At 41.6% G+C, this 23727-nt stretch overlaps 1 protein-coding gene across 1 annotated transcript in view; it reads left to right on the top strand.

Moving 5' to 3' along the window:
* The window catches only part of ARHGAP28 (Rho GTPase activating protein 28), a 547343-nt gene that overhangs the window by 7047 nt on the left and 516569 nt on the right, over nucleotides 1–23727 (top strand). The window contains exon 2 of the mRNA XM_029591030.1: nucleotides 14799–15005. The gene's annotated coding sequence lies outside the window, so the exon portion shown is untranslated. The remainder of the gene's footprint in view (nucleotides 1–14798; nucleotides 15006–23727) is intronic.

Below are 23727 nucleotides of genomic sequence, written 5' to 3'. Positions count from 1 at the left end.
GGTTGAAGGACTGAGATGGAACTCATGCTGCTTGAAGAGAAGGACTCGGACAGAGTCACAAGATCAAGAATTCTGAATTGGTACTGCACACCACGCACCCTACACAGCCAGTCAAGGCAGGTCATGGACTACACTGGGGGTTCCCGACTCAGGTTACTTGGAGGTTCCAAGACGAAGACTCCGGCGAGGCCTGCTCCGAGGCACACCCTCCACAGCCAGTCAAGGCGAGGCACGGACCACGCTAATACAGAACAGGTTATGCATTCATATGGATGGAGGCAGACGCAAGGAGCTCCGAAGACCCGGACAGAATTCAGGATAAGGAGAAGGACCTCAGGATCAAGGACTCAGAGTAAAGGACTTGGCGCAAGAGCTCGAGAGAACTCGGAGTATGGAACCTGAAGCTTAAAGGATTAAAAACAGGGGTCTTCCGGAGGTTTGCGCTGCCAAGTCAAAGGACATCTGGATAAAGGAAGATCAGAAGGTGAAGACTTCAGGAGAATAGAACATCAGGACTTCAGGAACTCTGAAGGATGAAACATCAGGAAATCTGAAGAGAAGGACGTCAGAACATCAGGAACTGGATGGACAAAGACACAGGATCTGAAGAGAGACCTTAACGAAGATAAAGATGAAAACATGGAATTCCAACATGGAACATAGTGCCTAGGAAAAGCTAGGTTGAAGAGAAGTCCTAAGAAGGACTGGCTCCTTGCGAAGGAACTGAAGCAATAAAGAAAGGCCCTTCTTATAAGGCTAAAAGGACACACCCATGAAGACGTCATCAGGAGGACCACGCCCACACTGGCCCTTTAAGAGGCAAAGAGAGGCGTAGCCTCGTCCCTAAGGAGGAAGGTGAGCACAAAAGGAATAGATGCCTTAATCTTTTTCAATACTTTATTGGTGCAGAGACGTTTCAAGTGAATTGCCTGACTCAGGCCGAGTTTCGCAGCTTGTAGCCGCTGCCTCAGGGGCTACAATTAAACAATCAACATTAACCAAATAAATATCTCACAATAAATATATTATTAAGATCTCTTAAATATTAAAAAGAATTTTATATAAATTAATAAACATCCTTTTTAAACATTGCAAAGATCTAAAATCAAACCAGCAAATCAAATAGAAAAATAAAAAAATTTTTTTTTTAAATTCACAGCAAATATAATATTAAGATCTCTTAAATATTAAAAATAATTTTATATCAATTAATAAACATCCTTTTTAAACATTGCAAAGATCTAAAATCAACAAATCAAATTAAAAAATGAAAAAGTTAATAATAAGATAGTGACATTAGATGATACTTTACCTCCAAACTTCAAATCACTGATACTGTATAATCCACTCTGATTAAACAATATGCCATCGATGAATAAACAACTAAAAGAGAAACGACCACTTATTAAAAATGTATGAAATCTAAAAAATCTAAACTCTAATTCCATGTGACAAATGACCTTCATTATATATGCAAATTTCAAAAAATAACCCAAAATTATCTGTTAAGAATGATGAAAAATATATATAGAAAAGATGATCTACACTGTAGCTAATACACCACACCACATTATTTGATTAATAGTAAAAAATGTTTTTCAACTACTCACTGTGTTATATGTCTCATTTCAGCATTATTAAAGCAACAAATCATGAATGAGATGACATTAATAGCATCAATAGCAATGTTTAATTACTAGTGCAAACTTGATCTTTTATTAATGCAAAATCTGCACCTCACTCATGATCCATGACTATCCTTATAGTGTAACACGACCTCAACGAGAGAGTATATCTAAATACCAGTAGCACTTCTTGAACAATAGTGCAAACTTAATCTTCATTTATTGCCACATCCATTACCCACTTGTGATTAGCAATCCTCCTCCACCATACTAAAATATATTCCAGCTATCCTAAAATAATTCGAAATGCAATCTTTACATGCAGTTATTTCAAGCCGCGTCTGATCAATCCTTTTAATTTTTAGCGCTAAAACATGCATCTATAAAATTCAATTCCTGCCGATCTAAAAATTATATTTCAATTCCTGCCGATCTAAAAAATACATATATCTATGTGATTCCTCCCAATATGAAAAATATAGTTAATACCTCGATTTGAGTACCATATAATGGAAGGTATAAGAACATATAATTCAACTAAGGGACAGTGGAATCTGTCATCAAAGTGAATTTACGCTAGGTTATGAACAAATTGAAATTAGCTACCAAAACGTTCTGAGCAAAACTATATAAGAAAGTACAATCGATAATGAAAAGAATTTATGTATTACCTTAAATGCAAAAGGTTCAAACCCAGATTTCTGTGACAAACCGCAGTCTCTGCTTGTAGTAAATGTAAGCCGCGTTTCGGTAGCCATTTTTAAAGAGCCAGTTTTGGCGCCAAAAAATAATTTTTTACAAACGTCAAAAATGAATGAAAGAGAAATTGTATTGGTTCAAGATGCATGAAATTGAATCTATATTCATTTGTGAAAATCGAGTGAAGTAGGAGTAGGAACAGGCCACAAAGCAGGCCCGACGTGGGTGGCAGCTTCCTGCCACAGAGGAGGGCCCGTGAGCAGCCTCCGGACCATGTGAGGACACCATCAGTGACCTTCTGGCCGCAAGGACTATACCAGGGCGGCTCCCCACCACTGGACAGAAGAAAGAACGTCAGCGGTCTCCGGATCACATGGGAAGCGACGGTGGAACCTTGCCGCGGTGCGGCAGCAAGAATGTCGGTGGCCGCCGGGGTGTGTAGGAACGCCGTCGGTGGCCTCCTGGCCGCAAGGGCTGCACGAGAGCAGCTCCAGCCGCACTGAAAAAGCATCAGAGGCCTCCGGAAAAAGAAGAAAAGAGAGGTGAGAGGCTGCCCATGGCACTAGCCCAGGGCAGAATCGTAACAGTAGTGGAGCTAGCATGATGAGCCATGAGGTTTAAGTGGAGGAGAACAGCCAGGATGGTTTCAACAATGAGCCACACACTTCTACAAACAGATATGTCTTTAGTTTCTTCCTGAGGTGAAGAGGTCAGGCACAAACCTGATGTTCTAAGGCAGAAAGTTCTAAGAGATGGGGTGATCCTAAAAAGGTTTTCTTTCTCATGTTGGAAAGTTGTATTTCCTTGGGGGCTAGTACTACCAGCCATGTGTGCAGCGGGCGTGAGTATACAGGGAGAAGCAGTTTTCTAAGTAGGGCAGTGCCATGCCCTTGAGTGCCTTAAAAACCAAGACCAGGATTTTGAGTGGTGTGATAGTAGTTTGGGAGCCAGTGTACGTTTTTTAGTGACCAAGTTGAATTTGCTGGCTTTGAGGAGGCTCTGTGCTGCTGCATTTTGAATGAGCTACAGGCATTGATTTCGTTTTTAAGGGAGATTAATGTAAAGGGAATTGCAGTGGTCTAAGCTGGAGATGACACAGACCTCGATGACTGACTGTAGCAAAGATAGGGCATCAAAGAGAGGGCAGAGTTGGTGAAGTTTCCATAGTTGAATAGAGGCTGACTGTGACAGATAAATAGTATTTGTACCTCAATAGTAATTTTGGAGACTAATAAGAAACCTAGGCTTCAGACTTGGTGGCTGAAGGGCACAGCAAAATCTTCTAGGGTTACTTTTCCATAGATATGGATGTGATCAGTTTTTCCAATCCATAGTACTTCTGTCTTTTGGGGATTTAACTTTAGTTTAAGAAGCAACCAGCTTGAGATCATTTTAAGGCAATTGTTTAATTTAGTGATTTCCCCAGTTGGGTTTGAGCCTAGGGTGTACAGTAGCAGCATAGTGTGTTTGTTTATTTTATTTATTTATTTATTTATTTAGAATTGCTTATCCCACACCCTCCAAAGTTTGGGGGCAGGTAACATAAAAATATCCATAAAATGTCACAATAAAATTCAGTACATACATATTAAATAGAACAAGACAACATTGCCAAACACTTGTGTTAAAGGGAGATAATGACTGATTAACTGCAGGGATCACTTGTTATTAGATCTTTGTTTTTAAGGCTTTCTTGAATTCCTTTGGACTACAGATGTTGCTGAGTTGGAGAGGTAGAGAGTTCCAGAATTAAGAAAGCATGTTCTCTAGTGCAATCAAGATGGTCATATTCATTGTGAAGGAATGTCAAGTAGCTGCTTTTGTGATGGGCGTAATGTTCTGCTGGGGATATATAACTTGAGTGTTGCTCTAGTCCGGGGGGGGGGGGGGGCAATATTATATATTACAATATGGTTATCAGTTTATATTGTATTCTCCATGTCACCAGTAACCATAGGGATGTGAATCGTTTTTCAACGATTAAAATTATCGTCCGATATTTTTAATATCGTCTTAAATCATTATAGAACACAATACAATAGAAATTCTAACGATTTATCGTTAAAAATTGTTAAATCGTGTTGGTGCGCACTAACTCCCAGTTATTGCGCACTAACTCCCGTTAGTGCGCACTAACAGAAAATGATACAAATTGACACTTTCCAGGTCAGTGAAGGTCAGTTAGAAATGAATATGTATTCCTATTGGCTGGCTGCCCTCTTATCTATTGATGTTACCAAGGTTCCCACTGAGGTGATGGTTGGGGGGATGGGAAATGGAACTGGAAACTCACGAACACCAACAGAAAATGATACAAATTGTTGACACTTCCCAGGTCAGTAAAGGTCACTTAGGAATGAATATGTATTCCTATTGGCTGGCTGTGCTCTTATCTATTGATGTTACCAAGGTTCCCACTGAGGTAATGGTTGGGGGGATGTGAAATGGAAACAGTTGGAAGCTTGACAAAAAAAGTAATGTGATGATCATCACTCATGTGACTAGAACTTGTTTATTTATTATTTTTGTTAGCAGGCACGTGAAATGCTAGTGCATGTTGAATTTGCCAATCACTGTGCATTTTAGAAAGGTGGTCCTGGCTGGAACTACACAGTTCAAATATATGTGGTAATTGATTGTTGGTAAGTGTATTTTTTAAGTAGCCACACTGGCCACCAGTATGTTTACTTTTCCTCCTACTTAACTCACTAGCTCAGCTTTATAAGAAGGGCTTCTCTGCTTGTGTGTTGCTTTTGTTTGGTGTGAGGAGAGCAGAAACATCAGATCTTTATTCAATCTACTACAGTCATCTATTATATTAACCTACTCAATTTTTTTTAAATGATTTATTATATCACTGAATTAATAATTAATTATTATTAGGTGGTGGTGAATGTCTGACTAGGCTACTAGCCTAGTGTCACTGGTGAGGCTAGTGGCATTTTAGCAGAATTATAATTTATTTTTATTAGTACTGCAGCATTAATATATTCAAGCCTAGGTAGGCAGGCAGTGAACCACTCCAGCAGTCAAATCATTGCTTCCTGTGCATTGCATCATGTGCACACATTGACTCCAGCTTGGGGACAAGGCAGGTCTCCTTTACTGCACACATTGACTCCAGCTTGGAGAAAATGGCAGGTCTCCTTTACTGCACACATTGATTCCAGCTTGGGGATAAGGCAGGTCTCCTTTGCTGCACACTGACTCCAGCATGGGGACAAGGCAAGTCTCCTTTACTGCACCCATTGACTCCAGCTTGGGGATAAGGCAGGTCTCCTTTGCTGCACACATTGACTCCAGCTTGGGGAAAAGGCAGGTCTCCTTTAAAGCACATTGACTCCAGCTTGGGGAAAAGGCAGGTCTCCTTTACTGCACACATTGATTCCAGCTTGGGGATAAGGCAGGTCTCCTTTACTGCACACATTGACTCCAGCTTGGAGAAAATGGCAGGTCTCCTTTACTGCACACATTGATTCCAGCTTGGGGATAAGGCAGGTCTCCTTTGCTGCACACTGACTCCAGCATGGGGACAAGGCAAGTCTCCTTTACTGCACCCATTGACTCCAGCTTGGGTACAAGGCAGGTCTCCTTTCCTGCACACATTGACTCCAGCTTGGGGAAAAGGCAGGTCTCCTTTACAGCACACTGACTCCAGCATGGGGACAAGGCAAGTCTCCTTTACTGCACCCATTGACTCCAGCTTGGGTACAAGGCAGGTCTCCTTTCCTGCACACATTGACTCCAGCTTGGGGAAAAGGCAGGTCTCCTTTACAGCACATTGACTCCAGCTTGGGGAAAAGGCAAGTCTCCTTTACTGCACACATTGATTCCAGCTTGGGGATAAGGCAGGTCTCCTTTACTGCACACATTGACTCCAGCTTGTGGACAAGGCAGATCTCCTTTACTGCACACACTGACTCCAGCTGGGGAAAAGGCAGGTCTCCTTTACTGCACACACTGACTCCAGCTTGGGGACAAGGCAGATCTCCTTTACTGCACACACTGACTCCAGCTGTGGAAAAGGCAAATCTCCTTTACTGCACACATTGACTCCAGCATGTGGAAAAGGCAGGTCTCCTTTACTCCACACATTGACTCCAGCTTGTGGAAAAGGCAGGTCTCCTTTACTGCACACATTGTGCAGGAAGATCACAACACCCCTGGTATCAGGGTTAGGGCATTGTGTGCAGGAAGATCACAACACTCTTGGTATTAATAGGGATAGGGCACTGTGTGCAGGAAGATCACAACACCCCTGGTGTCAGGGTTAGGGCACTGTGTGCAGAAAGATCACAACACTCCTGGTATTAATAGGGATAGGGTACTGTGTGCAGGAAGATCACAACACTCCTGGTATTAATAGGGATAGGGCACTGTGTGCAAGAAGATCACAACACCCCTGGTATCAGGGTTAGGGCACTGTGTGCAGGAAGATCACAACACTCCTGGTATTAATAGGGATAGGGCACTGTGTACATGAAGATCACAACACCCCTGGTGCCAGGGTTAGGGCACTGTGTGCAGGAAGATCTCAACACCCCTGGTATCAGGGTTAGGGCACAAGTTCTAGTCACATTGACTGATCACATTACTTTTTTTGTCAAGCTACCAACTGTTTCCATTTCCCATCCCCCATATACTGTCAGTGGGAACCTTGGTAACATGAATAAATAAGAGGGCAGCCAATAGGAATACATATTCATTCCTAAACTGACCTTAACTGACCTGAAAAGTGTCAAATTGTATCATTTTCTGTTAGTGCGCACTAACGGGAGTTAGTGCGCACTAAAATCGTGCCAAACACGATTTTCTTCTCCTGCCAGACGATAGGGCACACGATTCACATCCCTAGTAACCAATGGAGTAGGACCTGAACTGGTGTAATATGATCACGTATATTGGAGCCGGTCAATAATTGTGCTGCTGCATTTTGTGTAATCTGTAGTGCACGAAGGGTTTTTTGTGGGAGACTATTGAAGAGTGAATTACAGTAATCTAATGATGAAAAAATAAGATTGTAGTGCAGTTCTGAAATCATTCTGATCTAAATATGGTTTAATGTGTCTTAACATTATTAATTTCACAAATGAACATTTTGTGATGTGAGAAATGTGTGGTTTCATGGAACAGGATTAGTCAAATATGATACTTAGATTCTGCACCTTCTTGGATATCAGGAAAGTTTGATTATTGTAACAGAATCTGGGATATCATATTTAGCACAGTACCCTAAAATGAGATTTCAGTTTTTTTGAGGTTTAAAGCCAGCCAGTTATGTGATAGCCCAACTCTGTCTCTCAAGTATTAAAAGCTGGTTAAGTCATCAGCTGCAGTCCATGAACTTTTCAGGGGGAAAAAGATCTGAATGTCATCTGCATATATTTTGTAAGTGAGACCAAGAGTTGCAGAAGAGTACAGAGAGGAGCTATGTAAATGTTGAACAGAGCAGTGGATAGAGCAGAACCTTGAGATACATCTGTATCAATGGGGTACCATAATGAAGAAGAGGAGGCTATACCTACTTGGAAGTATTGGCCAGAAAGTTAGGAGGAGACCCATGAAAGCACTAGGATTGTCCATTCATTTATATTAAAAACAAAACAAAACGTAAAACACAACTAATAAGGCTAATTTATTTAATTCAGAGGGTCCTGAACTGAATTGTGGCCCCTGAATGAAATGACCCTTCTTTATTTCATTTTAAGCTAATGCATAGCGCCTAGATGTAGCCCTGAAGTTGGGGCCTCGCCTTAGGCATAGGCAGAGGCCAAAAGCAGAAGCTGCAGCCTATGCCTGAGTGTGATGCTGGTGCCTGAGCCTAGGTCTGAAGCCAGGGTCTCATCTAGGGCCTAGGTCGAGATTCAAAGCAAGGACCATGGCCTAGGCCCAAACGCGATGTTGGTATCTTAGCAGAAGCATGGAATGATGCCGGGACCTTGGACGAGACCCCGGAAAATTAAAATACCAGCTTACTTAACTCATTGGGTATCCGATGAAGGCCGGGTCCTGACACTGGGGCCTCGACTAGGACCTAAGCCTGATTCTGTGACCCGACCCAAAGGCTGGGTACCAGTGCTGGGGTCTCAGCCTAGGCCAGAGCGCAGACCCAGGCCAGATACCATAATATGATCCAAAGGCCAGATTCCGAGGCCGAGGCCTAGACACAGGCCCAATGCTGCAATCCTATTCTGGTGTGACCCCCAGTGGATGCTGTCATTTGGCATCAGAGAGCTGAAGAGAGAAGAGGACCTGAAGAGGGAGCTCCCAGGTCTGGACCTGACCCTGGGCTGAAGCCCCAGTGTCGGAACCTGTCCTCTGGTTCAGAATTAGGACTTGGCCTCTGGATTGGGGTGCAGCATCGGGCCTGGGTCCAAGCTGAGGCCCCGGCATCAAGACCCAGCTTCTGGGTCACACTGTGGCATCGGGCCTGGGCTCAGGCCAAGGCCTCAGCATTAGGATTCGACTTAGGCTGAGGCTTCAGCCTTAGGTAGGCAAAGCTGCAGCAACCCGTCTCAGCGTGCGTAAGTTTGAGCCGGCAAGGGCTAGGCCGAATCCCCACTGGACAGGGTCTCTGGGGGCCCAGGAGGATCCTGGCCCTAGCATTTTTCCAGGAGGGTGGAACGGAATCTTTACTTTCGTTTTTTGGCCGTTTTGAGGGAAGGGGTGCTTGTATTGGTCCTTTTAGTTTTTTTTTACTCCAATGAAACAAATCAAGCAATCCACAAACCTAAATTAGTGGGAAAAAACTCTCCCAAAAATGAACCAAATAACGAAAACAATTTTTTTCTCCTGCACACCCCTCAAAAGCATTGGCCCATATATTTCAGCATCATTCAAGTGGGTAATTAAGATACTTTGGTTTATTGTATTAAATGCTGAACTTATAGCTAATAAAAGTAACATGCAACAAGTACCGGTGTCAAATCTTCTGAGCACTGTATCAATGCTTCCTAAAAGAAGAATTTCTGTATTGTGTTAATGACGGAATAAAAATTGGTATTGGTCGCTAACTGAATTTTTATCAAATAGGACAGATGATTCCATTACTTTTGTCAGAAAAAGAAGTGAAGATATGGGATAGAAAGTAGCAGGATCGTTGAAATTGGAGACATTTTGCTTGGGTAATTGACATACAATTGCTTTTTTGAGATGTGAGGGCATGTGATTTGTGGATAAGGATCAATTAATAATTTGTGTTATTGAATCTAAGATTATATGTCCAGAGATCTGTAATAGTGTTGTTGAACAAGGATGTAATAGTGATGATGATGACTTGTAATACTTTGGTTGTTGCAACTGGTTCAAATTCAGTCCAGAGAATCAGCCTATTATTGTTTACAGGGGGGTGTATATGTTGGAAAGATAGCACAAATGCTAGCTATCTTATCTGAAAGAAAGGAGGCAAATATTTCACATACCTTTGTAGGCAAGGCTGAAAGTTGATGGGTGCTGGGGACATAATGGAGCCTTGTGGCACACCACATAGGAGGAGGTGTGTGAGAAAAAGAAGACTGTCCAAAGGAAATGGTTTGAGTCCGATTTATGGAGAAAAGATTTAAGCCAAGCAAATGCTCTGCCTGAGAGCCCTGGATCCATTAGTCAGGTGATGAGGAGGTCATTATCAATAGGTTAAATGCCACTGAGAAGTTGAGGAGGAGGGCCTGTTGTCCATGGTCAAGATATTAGCATAAATCATCCATAAGGCATATTAGTGCAGTTTCAGTGCTGTGTAAGGTCTGAAACCAGGGATCCAAGTGATTTGTAAAAATTAATTGAATTGTAGCAGAAGTATTTTTTTCAGTCATACTGAGAAAAGGAATGTTTGAGACTGATCAATAATTGCTGAGGGTGTTTGAGACTAGGTTTGTTTTTTTTCAATGTGGGTCTAACCACAGTGTTGTTTTAGGAAAATCATTTGGGTAGGTGGCCTTCTGATAGTGAGGATTGATGATGGTCTGCAGATGGTTTAGTAGTCCAGTTTATGCCTCTTTGAACCATAAAGGGCAGGGGTCTTCCAGACTAGTTGTGGATTTGAGGTCCCTGAGAAGGAAGTCCACTTGTTCTAGAAGCAGGGGACAGAAGGAGATGAGGGAGTGAGATGCTGTGGTTGATTGAGTATTGTTTGGGTAGCCCACTGTGCTGGTGTCTAGTTCAGCTCTGATGCTTTTGATCTTATTGCTGATGAATTCAGCTAACTTGTATCAGTGGTTCTCTGTAATTAGTGAAGGAGATAAAGGTGTAAAAACTCCCAGTAGCTTGTTAACTTTGTGAAAGAGTTTTCTTTGTGAGTTTTTCCCTTGGTTAATTCTTTTTCAGAAGAAGAGGCTCTTTACTTCCGTGATTGCCTTGCAATAAGATGTCTGGTGTCTTCTGCTGTTGCCTCTGTTTGGGATTTTGATTTCTGACAGTGAAGTTCTATTTTCTTCTTAATTATTTTAATTTCTTCAATTCTGGAATATACCCAGTGGTCGACCAAGAGTTTTCATACTTATGACCTTCATTGGGGCAAGCTCATTCATGGCTTTCTTGAGGTCAGAGTTCCAAAGGTCAGCCAGGGTTGCAGTAGAAATTGCTGAGTCAGATTTGATGCTCCTGACAGAATTGTTCATTTCCAGTTTTTGGATGATATGTAATACATTTTCAGGATTCAGGTGAGCAGTTGGTCTGATCAATTTTTAGGCTACTTCCTTCAAGAGTTTATGGGTAGGAAGTATTTGCATCTCAATATTTATCAGATAGTGATCTGTCCATGTTAGTGAGTTTGTATGGTGAAGTTGACTGATAGTTCTCGAAGAAATGTCTTTGGGGCAAGGAATAGGTAAAGGGTGTGGCCTGCTTCATGCGTTGGCTCATTGACTAGTTGGAAGAGGTCTAGTGCTTCCAGCAAGGATAGGAAATCTACAGCAGCTGCTGAGTTTGGGTCATCACCGTGGACATTGAAATGACACAAAATGAGTGTTCTGGGGTGCTCTAATATTATTCGTAAAGTGCGGATAAGACTCAATGAACACAAGTCAAAATTAAACACAGGCACTCTGGCGGCTCCCATAGTTACACATTCTGTACAGCAAGGGCATTTATTTAATACATTGAAATGGACTGTGATAGATCATGTGCCAACATCTTTGAGAGGCGGTGACCGTGAAAGGTTATTAAACAAGCGAGAAGCTTTTTGGATCTTCACGCTTAAAACTCAGGCTCCCTCAGGCTTAAACGAAGAGCTGGAATGGCTTTCATTAATCTAGATTCACACACCATATGTGTTTTGGCATTTCGGAAGTTTAGAACATAGCACCGCATTGGGCTTTAAATTCAACATAGTATTTCAATGGCTTGTGAAATGCATCCATCAATTTACGCCATGACGTTTCACAGCAACGTGTGCAGTGATTGGTAGTTCATCCATTTGTGCGCCTGGTTTAAAAACAGAGAATGGTTAGTTGATAGCGTCTCAACACTGCTGAACGCATTGATGGCGTCTTTTTGAAGAAACGATCGATTATCCACAGAAGACTTTGGTTTCACCGGCTACTATGCATACAGGATAACATCCCCTGAAGAAAGGTCTGTTCGCGGACCAGAAACGTGGCTACGTCGGGCTTTCAATCATTATCAGATAAGTCGGGACTTTTTAAGATATTCTGCGAAGTCAACTGTGTTTTGATTTTTTTTAAAAAAAGTAGATAAGAAAATCACATTGGGACATGAGGATTTAATTATTCGAACTGGTTGCACAGAGCTTTTCCAAAACAATTCGGACGGTGGAGGTTTGGTTCATGATTATATATACAGAATTGAGCACACCCTGGTTGGGGTTTTAACTCATATATATGAAACCTGCCTTCCGTCTCTTAAAAATTTTCTTTCAGTCTTTTGCAGTGAAGCTGGACTGGGTCAGATTTTCAGGCCCGCCAGCCTCCTGCATAAATGATGTCGGTTTATTGACAAGATTCACAGATTTGTGAGCTTTTCAAATGTTTAAACATTTTCAAAAATAATCCAAAAAAAGGGGGTTATTTGAATGTGAATTGGATCTAATATTATTTCAGACATTGTTAGAAGTTCCTGGAACATTTTGTCATTGCAATGTGGTAGGAGATATATCAGGAAGAGACCTCCTTTGGGATGGGTGTTTGAATGGAGGAGTATAATCTCAATTCCCTCAAGTTTCCAGGTGGGAGTAGGGATTAAGCTAAACGCTCCCCCCACCCACCCAGCCATGCTTGTTTAGATGTGGAGAGTAGGCATAACAATACTCTTCAAAGAAATCCTTGGCTTAACCCCCACCCCCTCCTGGAAACTTGAGGGAATTGAGACTATACTCCTCCATTTGTACACCCATCAGCTGCATTTGATGCACTAAACCAACAAACCCTGTTATCCCAATTGAGTGATCTGGATCTCTTACCTACAGTATTGAAATGGTTTGAATCCAACCTGGCAGAGCATAGTCAATAAGTTAGACTTGGATCTACAACGTTTTCCTGAGTCCTTATGAATGCAGGTTTCCCACTTTATTTAATTTATATTTACGCTCCATCTGAAAACTACTCACCAGTTTAGGAGTTATTGATTATATGCATATAACATTACTTTTTTTTATTCCAGTAAGTAGTACATAGACTGGTGCCTTGTTTTTTTTATCAAAATATTTGTCAGATATCAAATACTGGATGTTCACTAAATAGATAGAAAGACTGGGCCGATAGTTCTACCAAGAACTATCTCATGTTATACATCTTTCACTTAAATTTAAGAATAGTAAATACCTGTTTCATAACCTTAGGAATATGGAGCTTATTTTAGATTCCTGTTTCACCTTATGTTGTGAAAGATGCATTTTACAAATTGCGCTTATTGTGGAGGTTGAAACCATTTCTAATTCAGGTGGGTTTCGTACTGTGCTGCAGGCCTTAGTATTATCCAGTCTCAATTACTGTAATGATTATACATTGGGTTACCTGGGACCTTACTGACATTACAGACAGTACAGAATAGGGATGTGAATCGTGTCCTCGATCGTCTTAACGATCGATTTCGGCTGGGAGGGGGAGGGAATCGTATTGTTGCCGTTTGGGGGGGTAAAATATCGTGAAAAATCGTGAAAAATCGTTAAAAAATCGAAAAATCGAAAAATCGAAAAACCGGCACATTAAAACCCCCTAAAACCCACCCCCAACCCTTTAAATTAAATCCCCCACCCCCAAATAACTTAAATAACCTGCGGGTCCAGCGGCGGTCCGGAACGGCAGCGGTCCGGAACGGGCTCCTGCTCCTGCATCTTGTCGTCTTCGGCCGGCGCCATTTTCCAAAATGGCGCCGAAAAATGGCGGCGGCCATAGACGAAAAAGATTGGACGGCAGGAGGTCCTTCCGGACCCCCGCTGGACTTTTGGCAAGTCTCGTGGGGGTCAGGAGGCCCCCCACAAGCTGGCCAAAAGTTCCTGGAGGTCCAGCGGGGGTCAGGGAGCGATTTCCCGCCGCGAATCGTTTTCGTACGGAAAATGGCGCCGGCAGGAGATCGACTGCAGGAGGTCGTTCAGCGAGGCGCCGGAACCCTCGCTGAACGACCTCCTGCAGTCGATCTCCTGCCGGCGCCATTTTCCGTACGAAAACGATTCGCGGCGGGAAATCGCTCCCTGACCCCCGCTGGACCTCCAGGAACTTTTGGCCAGCTTGTGGGGGGCCTCCTGACCCCCACGAGACTTGCCAAAAGTCCAGCGGGGGTCCGGAAGGACCTCCTGCCGTCCAATCTTTTTCGTCTATGGCCGCCGCCATTTTTCGGCGCCATTTTGGAAAATGGCGCCGGCCGAAGACGACAAGATGCAGGAGCAGGAGCCCGTTCCGGACCGCTGCCGTTCCGGACCGCCGCTGGACCCGCAGGTTATTTAAGTTATTTGGGGGGGGTTCGGGAGGGTGGGGGATTTAATTTAAAGGGTCGGGGGTGGGTTTTAGGGGGTTTTAGTGTGCCGGCTCACGATTCTAACGATTTATAACGATAAATCGTTAGAATCTGTATTGTATTGTGTTCCATAACGGTTTAAGACGATATTAAAATTATCGGACGATAATTTTAATCGTCCTAAAACGATTCACATCCCTAGTACAGAATGCTGCCACCCATGTTTTGACAGGAGCCCAGACTACAGATCATATTTAATCAGTATTCACTGACTTCTAATACAATGACAAAATGTAAGATCTTGACCATCATTCACAAAGCCCTGAGTGGTGAGTTCCTATGTGCATCAGTACAGTTTGAAAAATTTATAGACCACTTCGAGCATTAAGATTAACTGGTTGCAATTTGTTAGACATCCCCTCATTTCAATTAGTACATCTGTTTGAGTCTCGAGCAACTATGTTTGCAGTGGCTAGTTCACTGTTTTGGAATTCCTTCCCAGAAGAAATAAGGTTAGAGACCTGTATTTGTATTTTTAGAAAACATTTACAGGCTTTTCTCTTTGTGCAGACTTTTGGAACATCAAATTGATAAACACCTTTAAGGAACACCTTTAAGGACCAGCTCCAGAGATCTGACTTTGTCCACCTTAAGCCTGATTCAGGAGGGAATTCAGCAGTGAATCCAGGCCCTGGGAGAAGGTCCCTGAGAAGCAGTATAACTAGCCAGGCCCCAGGGGAGATAAGGAGGCCTAAGGAAAGAGAATACTGCTGAACTGTAAGTTGTATTATTCCATTTGTTTTTGCTAAACTCGAAGAATAGCAACACTGTTTTGTTTGTTCTGGTCACAAATAAAGAAGTTACAGAGAAGGATGATCAAAATGAGAAAGGGGATGCAATGGTAACCTATGAGGAGCACTGAGAGGAGAGAATCACCTTGCTGGTGGCTGGTTCCACCCTGATTAAGGTGGAGCTCATCCTGTCAGAATAGGCTCCTCCTTCCCCAGAACGTTCCCTTTTTCTAACAAATCTAAAACCCTCTTCCCTGCACCATCATCTCATCCACTCACTGAGACTCTGGAGTTCAGCCTGCCTCTGGGATCCTGCGCATGACACAGGGAGAATTTCTGAAAATGCAACCCTGGTGGTTCTGGATTTCAGTTTCCTACCTAAGAGTCTAAATTTTACCTCCAGAACCTCCCTCCTGCACCTTCCTATGTCATTGTCATTGTACATGTGGATATCAATCTGCTCCTCCCCAGCACTTGCTCTAAAATCTTATTTAGGTGCCGCGTGAGGTCCTCTGCCTTTGCGCCAGGCAGTCAAGTTACCAAGTTATCCTCATGCCCATCAGTTATGTACATTTATAATGACTGAATCACCCACTATTTCGATCGTCCTAACCCTTCCCTCTTGGATGCATGCTCCTGGAGACACATCCTCGGTGCAAAAGGATAAGATATCACTTGGAGAGCAGGTCCTAGCTCCAAGTTCACTTCCTGCCACACCAAGGTGATTGTCTCCTGACAGGTGCTCTGGTCTCCTCTATATACCTCTCTGTCTACCTCAGGTTCTCCAGATCTGCTGCTCTGACCTGGAGCAGACTGGCTGCTCTTTTCCTATTTTAGGAGTCCAGAAGTGTGACTGAGTTTCATCCATAACACCAGGCGTCACGCGCTGAAGGGGCACTCCCCTTTGTGCTTCCCTTCGTGCATCCCGTAGTGTTAGCCATTCCCCATGTTCTTTTATATCCCTTGTTAACAATCCCCATATTTAAATGTTTAATGTATTTGACAAAGGTAACGCATAAGTTCCTGCAAATTTTGTTTAAACGTAAACCGATGTGATATGTAAAATCGAACACCGGTATATAAAAGTAAATACATAAATAAAATAAAATAAATCTGCTAGTCTTCACGGTAAAGGCAGTGTGGTAAATCTCTTTTCACTCTGCTTAAATATGTTGCAGAGACACCTCTTCTACCTTCTCTCACCTATGGCCCTCATCTACTCAACATCTCTTGCCTTCTTTCCCTCAGCACCATATTCACTTTTTCTTGTCACCTTTCCTTTTACATCTCTTATTTTTCCAATTTTGTCTCCTTTCCTCCCCTTTCCCATTGTCTCGCCCCTTCACCTTCTATTGCCCTCTGACTTCCATTTGCTTTCTATTCCTTTTCTTTCAGCCTTTGCTTTCCCTCTCCAATTATTCGTCTCTTCACAGATTATACTACATACGATTGCTTTCCAGTGCAACATGCAGCACCAGCTGCTGCTGAATATGCACCTGCATGGTCTTAAAGCCACACCACTCACCACACACTCTGTTCCTTTGTGACCCAATCCACTTCTGGCTACAACAAACTCCACCACAACAGCAATACAGGAGAATGCTGAGTGTCTTTGAAGCCATTCTTCTCTTTCTAAACAGGAAACAAATCCTGAGGAGAGGGAAAGGGAGGGAGGGGAATTTCATTTTGTTTTACGTTCTTCATGACTTTGCCACTACCATTTTGTCTTTCCTACCATTACTTCATGATTTCTACCCACTATCAACTCAACCACCCAGCAAGCAAATCAGGAGGCAGGAGAAAAAAAACAGAAGGGCTCTCTTCATTCTTAGAGGGAACAGCTTCTCTTGCAAGAGGATCTTCACCAAACAATAGGGCTCCAGCTTGTGCAATGTGGCATTGGTATTGAGCTAGTCATACATTTTGAAAGCTATTCTTTACTACTGTGCTTTCATTTTTTTTTTGTAGCAAATTCAAATAACAGTAAAGGGTCTTCTATTATTAGCATGGTATTGTTTGATTACATTTATTGAATCTGGATACAATGAGCAATTTAGAACATTAGTACTGCAAGATCTAATCTTGACAAAGTGTGCAGACTAAAGCCTGAATGTCAGACATAATGTGACAGATCAATTGGAAGCACCAATTCATCAGAATCTATTTCAGTGGATTGTAAGCTAACATATATATATTCCTTTTACTGTCAGAGCAGACAAATGGAACAAGCTTAGTTCAGATTTCCAATTTGATTTCCTGTTTTATATGGTTGGTTTCATTCAGATGAGAAGCTCATTTGTTTCATTTGGATCATTCTTTTCATTTGTTTCTATTAAAATTATTAGGGAAAGCAATGCATCTTATTATTGATTCAAACTTCGGGGTTTTCCATCCAATTTTTAAGAAATCTGTTGGCTCTGTACCTGCACAGCCTAAAGTCATTCCAGTCATCACCAGCTCTAGTCCTTTGTGACCCAATCCACTTGTGGCTGAAGCACACTCGATAGAACTACAGTACAGGGACACAGTGAGTGTATCCACAGCCATTCTTCTCTACCTGATATTCTTCCTTTCTAAACAGGAAGCAAAGTCTGATGAGAATGGAGGAAAATGTGTGTGTGTGTGTGTGGGGGGGGGGGTTCCACTGATATTAAAGGCCCAAGTATATTGCTATCTACATGATTCTGCAACTACCACTTTGTGTTTCCCACTATTACTACCATAACTTCTACCCATTATCAAATTTAGCCACCCAACAAGTAAACCAGGAGGTAGGAAAGAAAACAGAGGGGATCCCCTCAGTCTCATAAGGAGCAACTGCCCTTTCAAGACAATCTGACACTTCTCTACCTGACACACTTCCATGGGCAACAGCACCCTACTATATCAAGAGTTGTATGAACAGCCCAAGGCATTAAAATAGGAGCAAAGAGCACCAACAATGGCATGAACAGTCCAAGCCACCTTGAGATGGACAAAGTAGCACAAACACTGGCATGAACATCTTCTGAATACAAAGTGCTGATAGCTCTGAGGCTACCAGTGCTTAGTATTTATTCATTGACTTCAAGCAATGATTGATCCCTTCACTGATATTGAGGTGACCAAATATCATTTACTGTGGAACTCAATACCATGTGAATTAAGATTAGCTAAAGACATGAAGCTGTTTAAAAAGGAATTTAAGACATGGCTGTTTAAACAGGCCTAATGATAGCAGTAACAAAGTATAACTGAGCAGGAGTAGTTCTATATTGATAAGAGTGTAAATATGAGAAACTGTGAAACACCAGAGACATTGAGAACAGAGATTCTATATGGTGTCTGATTTTATATTATGTATTTGTTAAGTATTATAATTATGTTGTATTGGTTTTAACTTTATTGTGAACCACCACGATTGTAGACAGTGACAGGATACAAATAAAATACATAAATAAAAAAATTGATCTCTTCACTGACAGTTATCATGAAGGAAATAATCATTGCCTGAATGTGTGAATAAATTAATAGTAAGTGCTGATAGCTGTCAGAGCTATTAGTACTTAGGATTCAGAAGAGTAGGAGCAGGTAACAGTGTCACCTGCTTCCTCTCCTACTCAGCTTTCAGGAATGTTTTGGGGGCTTGGAGGAAGGGGTGAGGACTGAGGGATCGTGATTTTTGGCAACATGTTTTTAAAGGTATGGCTTGGAGGCAAGGATCAGTACCACTTGTCACAGGACAATTTTAAATTATTTTAGGAGCTGGGAGGGGGGTGGGTCCAGCTTGCCCGTGCTACAAAGTTTGTGTATATTTTGTGGATTCACTTGGCCTTGCAACATTTTTCAATCCTACTGGAGATAAGGAGGGGAGATCAGTCACTGTTCTGTCACTAGTTTTTATGGCTTGTTTGTTTTTGGGTTTTTGTTGTTGGTTTTTTTTTTTTTACAAATATAAAAGAGGAACAAGATTAGGCCCAGAGGGGAAAAAAATGTAACTGACATAGCTGAAGGATCGCTGCAGAGCCACAGCTGTTGTGCTAGCTGAAAAGCTGCTTGAGTTCTGTTGTGATGGGAGATACCTGAAGCAGTGTATCCTGCAGAAGTGGGCAACCACAGGGTTCTTGTGGGGTTTTTTTTGTATTTTAAAGAGAAGGAATGCTTCCATGATCCTGAGGTAGTAAAAAGGAGGCAGTGTCATCCCGAAGTCGAGCCATGGAAGTACGTTCGCATTCTCCCACAGCTCCCAGAAAGCAGGTCTGCTCTTCAGAGTTGGGAGGAGAAGTAGAATGAGCATCATCTCTGCTGCTACCACTGCCTTTCCCAACCTCAGCAGCAGGACACTCAAACTACTGCAGTTTTGCAGCAGGAAGGTGTCCAATGTTTCCAGGGGCCTTGGGGACGCCTTCGGCACTGAAAAGAAGGGTAAGCCAGGACCAGCAGTGATATTTATTTATGTATTTAGATTTTTATATTCCACTTTTCGTTTTAGGCATTTCAAACTGATGTCTTGTATGCCCTATCCCCAGAGGGCGTACAAGACATCAGTATGATATCGCTTCTAGGACTGTGGCACTGAGTAAAACTAAACAAAAAGTTTAAAAAGAAATAAGTGAATAAAATTAAACCCACAATTTCAGGTTGGGGTATTAAATAAAGGCCCTTGTAAGTTTTTAAAGACCCTGGTGAACCCCAGCAACCCTGATACAAAAAAGAAAAAAACATGGAAAATACATCAAAGGAAACAAAAGTAAGCCCAGAGTACACCAGAGTGGGATCTCCAGAAGGCCTACACTTGCCCAGAAGTTAAGTTTGAAAAATTAAAACCAGCTAGAAACAGTAAGTCATTAAAAAGTTATTAAAATGCATAAAAATGATTACAATTATATAAATAAAGAATAGAGTACATAACATCAATGTGAGAGATTCCAATATAAATTTTTATTTCATAAAAAAACATCAAGGAAAGTAAAAATGGATGTCTAGAAGAAATACTGGGCCCATTATTGAAACGCTACTTAGCTGGATAAGTAGGACTTATCCATCTAAGTATCAGCTGCTGAATATCCTGTCCAGCAGCTGCCATTTAGCTGAATAAGTATTTTATCCAGTTAAGTAAATAGCCTTATATCTTGGGTGCGGGCAATGGGCGAATAAAGGTGGGGAAACTTATCTGGTTATCATAGCCAGATAAATGCTTATATTCAGCCTTATCTGGTTAAGTTAACCGAATAAGTTAGACCAGCTCAATAACAGGTCTAACTTTATACAGATATAACTTATCCGGATAATTAGCACTTAACATAGAATGGATATTCAATACGGTTATTACTGGACAATTAATATACAGATAACTTAGATAACTGGGTATCTTTGAATAATGGGCCCACATTTGTGCTGAGAGTTGAATGGAAAAGTAACATCATCTAGCATATTTAAATTGTTTTAAATGTGTTCTGAGGGAAATAAGTTAAAAACCAGGAGGAAGATATTCAAAAGCCAAATATCCGTTTCAATGGCTACCCAACGATATTCATTGCCATATGCAGCTGAATTCTAACCGCATAAGTCGGGGGCATTCCAGGGGAGAGCAGGAGGTGTTTCCAGGCAGAACAGAGTTAACCTCATAAGTTATTCAACTAACTCCGATATTCAGAGTTAGCAGCATCTAACTCTGATCAGGCATAAGAACAAACCCAGCATCCTGTTTCCAACAGTGGCCAATTCAGGCTACAATTATCTAGCAAGTGCCCAAACACTAAGTAGATCCCATGCTACTGATGCCAGTAATAGCAGTGGCTATTCCCTAAGTCAGCTTGATTAATAACAGTTAATGGACTTCTCCTCCAAGAACATATCCAAACCTTTTTAAAACCCATCTACACTAACTTCCCTAACCACATCCTCTGGAAACAAATTCCAGAGCTTAATTGTGCATTGAGTGAAATAATTTTCTCTTAATTGTTTTAAATGTGCTACTTGCTAACTTCATGGAGGGCCCCCTAGTCCTATTATCTGAAAAAGTAAATAACTGATTCACATTTACCCATTGTAGATCTCTCATGATTTTATAGACCTCTATCATATCCCCCTCAGCCATCTCTTCTCCAAGCTGAACAGCCCTAACCTCTTTAGCCTTTCCTCATAGAGGAGCTACTCCATCCTCCTTATCATTTTGGTCACCCTCCTCAGTAACTTCTCCAATGCAAATATATCTTTTTTGTGATGTGGCGACCAGAATTGTACACAGTACTCAAGGTGTGGTCTCACCATGGAGTGATAAACAGGCATTATGAAAATTTCCATTTTATTCACCATACCCTTCCCTTCCTAATTCCTAACATACTGTTTGCTTTTTTGATTTCCACAGCACACTGAGCCTACAATTTCAATGTATTGGCTACTATGATGCCTAGAACATTTACCTGGGTGGTAGCTCTGAATATGGAACCTAAGATTGTGTAACTACAGCATGGATTATTTTCCCTATATGCATCACTTTGCACTTGTCCATATTAAATTTCATCTGCTGTTTGGATGCCCAATCTTCTAGTCTCACAAGGACCTCCTGCAATTTATCACATGTGATTTAACTACTCTGAATAATTTTCTATCAACTGCAAATCTGAAATACCTCACTCATCATATTCCTTTCCAGTCATTTCTAAATTTATTGAAAAGCAATGGTCCAAGTACAGATCACTGAGGCACTCCACTGTTTACCCTTTCCATTGAGGAAATTGACCACTTAATCCTATTCTGTTTCCTTTCTTTTAACCAGTTTGTAATTCACAAAAGGATATCGCCTCCTATCCCATGACTTTTTAGTTTTCTTAGAAGTCTCTTATGAGGGACTTTGTCAAACGCCTTCTGAAAATCCAAATATACTACATCTACTTGTTTACCTTTATCCACATATTTATTAACCCCTTCAAAAAAATGAAGCAGATTTGTTAGGCAAGACTTCCCTTGGGTAAATCCATGCTGGCTGTGTTCTATTAAACCATGTCTTTCTATATGCTCTGTGATTTTGATCTTTAGGATAGTTTCCACAATTTTTCCCAGCAATGAAGTCAGACTCACAGGTCTATTGTTTCCCTGGTCTCCCGTGTAGCCCTTTTTAAATATTGGGGTTACATTGGCCACCCTCCAGTCTTCAGGTACAATGGATGATTTTAATGGTAGGTTACAAATTTTAACTAATAGATTTGAATTTTCATTTTTAGTTCCTTTAGAACCCTGGGGTGCATACCATCTGGTCCAGGTGATTTGCTACTCTTTAGTTTGTTAATCTGGCCTACTACATAATATTCAGATTCACAATTATTTGGTTCAATTCATTTGACTCATCACCCTTGAAAAATCACCTCTGGAACCAGTATCTCCCCAACATCCTCATTAGTAAACACAGAAGCAAAGAATTCCTTTATATTTCTGCAATGGCCTTATCTTCCCTAAATGCATCTTTAACCCCTTGGTCATCTAATAGTCCAACCAACTCCCTCACAGTTTTCCTGCTTCAGATATATTTTAAAATGTTTTTATTATGAGTTTTTGCCTCTAAAGCCACTTCAATTCAAATTCTCTCTTAGCCTGTCTTTCATTGTTTTATACTTGACAATACTTATGCTTTTTCTTATTTTCTTCAGATGGATCCATCTTCCATTTTTAAAGGATATTTCTTTGGCCAAAATAGCCTTTCACCTCACCTTTTAACCATGCCAGTAATCATTTTGTCTTCCTTCCGCCTTTCTTAAAGTGTGGAATACATCTGGACTGCGCTTCTAAGATGGTATCTTTAAACAATGTCCACACCTGGGTTGTACACTTTTAACCTTTGTAGTTGGACCTTTCAGTTTTTTTCTATTTTCCTCATTTTATCAGTTTCCCTTTTGAAAAATTAGTCTTAGAACTATAGATTTACATATTGTTTCTCTTCCAGTCATTAGTTCAAATTTGATCATGTTATGATCATTATTGCCAAGTGGCCCTCCCCACTGTTATCTCTCTCACCAAATCCTGCGTTCCATTAAGAATTAGGTCTAAAATAGCTCCCTTTCTCATTGGTTCCTGAACCAATAGCTCCATGAAGCAGTCATTTATTCGATCTAGGAGCTTTCTGTCTCTAGCATGTCCTGATGTTGCATTTACCCAGTCAATATTGGGGTAATTCAAATCTAACAAACCAATAGAGCGAATTACTGCACTTCACAAATATCCCAGCAAAAAGTGCAGAAAAGGAATTTAGTCCAAACCATAGGATTCAGCAAAGCTCTACAGAGCAGCGAAGTTTTTATTCATTTTTAGGCGGCAACTCCACAATTTCAAATTAGCAAGCAGATTAGAATGCGTCCCCCGACACGGTCCCGTGTTTCGCCGAGGGCTGCATCGGGAGGGAGCAAGAATTTTCACAAAGCACTGTAAATAAAACATACACTGGTAAGGACATAAAATGGCAGATAGTCGACTTAAATTACAAATGATTACACACATACCTGAATGCTGAGGAATTCAAAAATGGCAGGGAGCGCGTCCATCTTAGATGCAGACAGGCAGACCTGTCAACCTGAGCTCGCGCCAACTCCGTGTGGTTTAAGTGACCTGTCAACCTGTGACCTGTCAACCTGAGCTCGCGCCAACTCCGTGTGGTTTAAATGCCTGTCTGCATCTAAGATGGACGCGCTCCCTGCCATTTTTGAATTCCTCAGCATTCAGGTATGTGTGTAATC

Source organism: Rhinatrema bivittatum, chromosome 2 (genome assembly GCF_901001135.1).
Source record: "Rhinatrema bivittatum chromosome 2, aRhiBiv1.1, whole genome shotgun sequence".
Lineage (NCBI taxonomy): Eukaryota > Metazoa > Chordata > Amphibia > Gymnophiona > Rhinatrematidae > Rhinatrema > Rhinatrema bivittatum.
The sequence above is the reverse complement of the archived record's forward strand: the minus strand, read 5'-3'. Positions and strand labels throughout refer to the sequence as shown.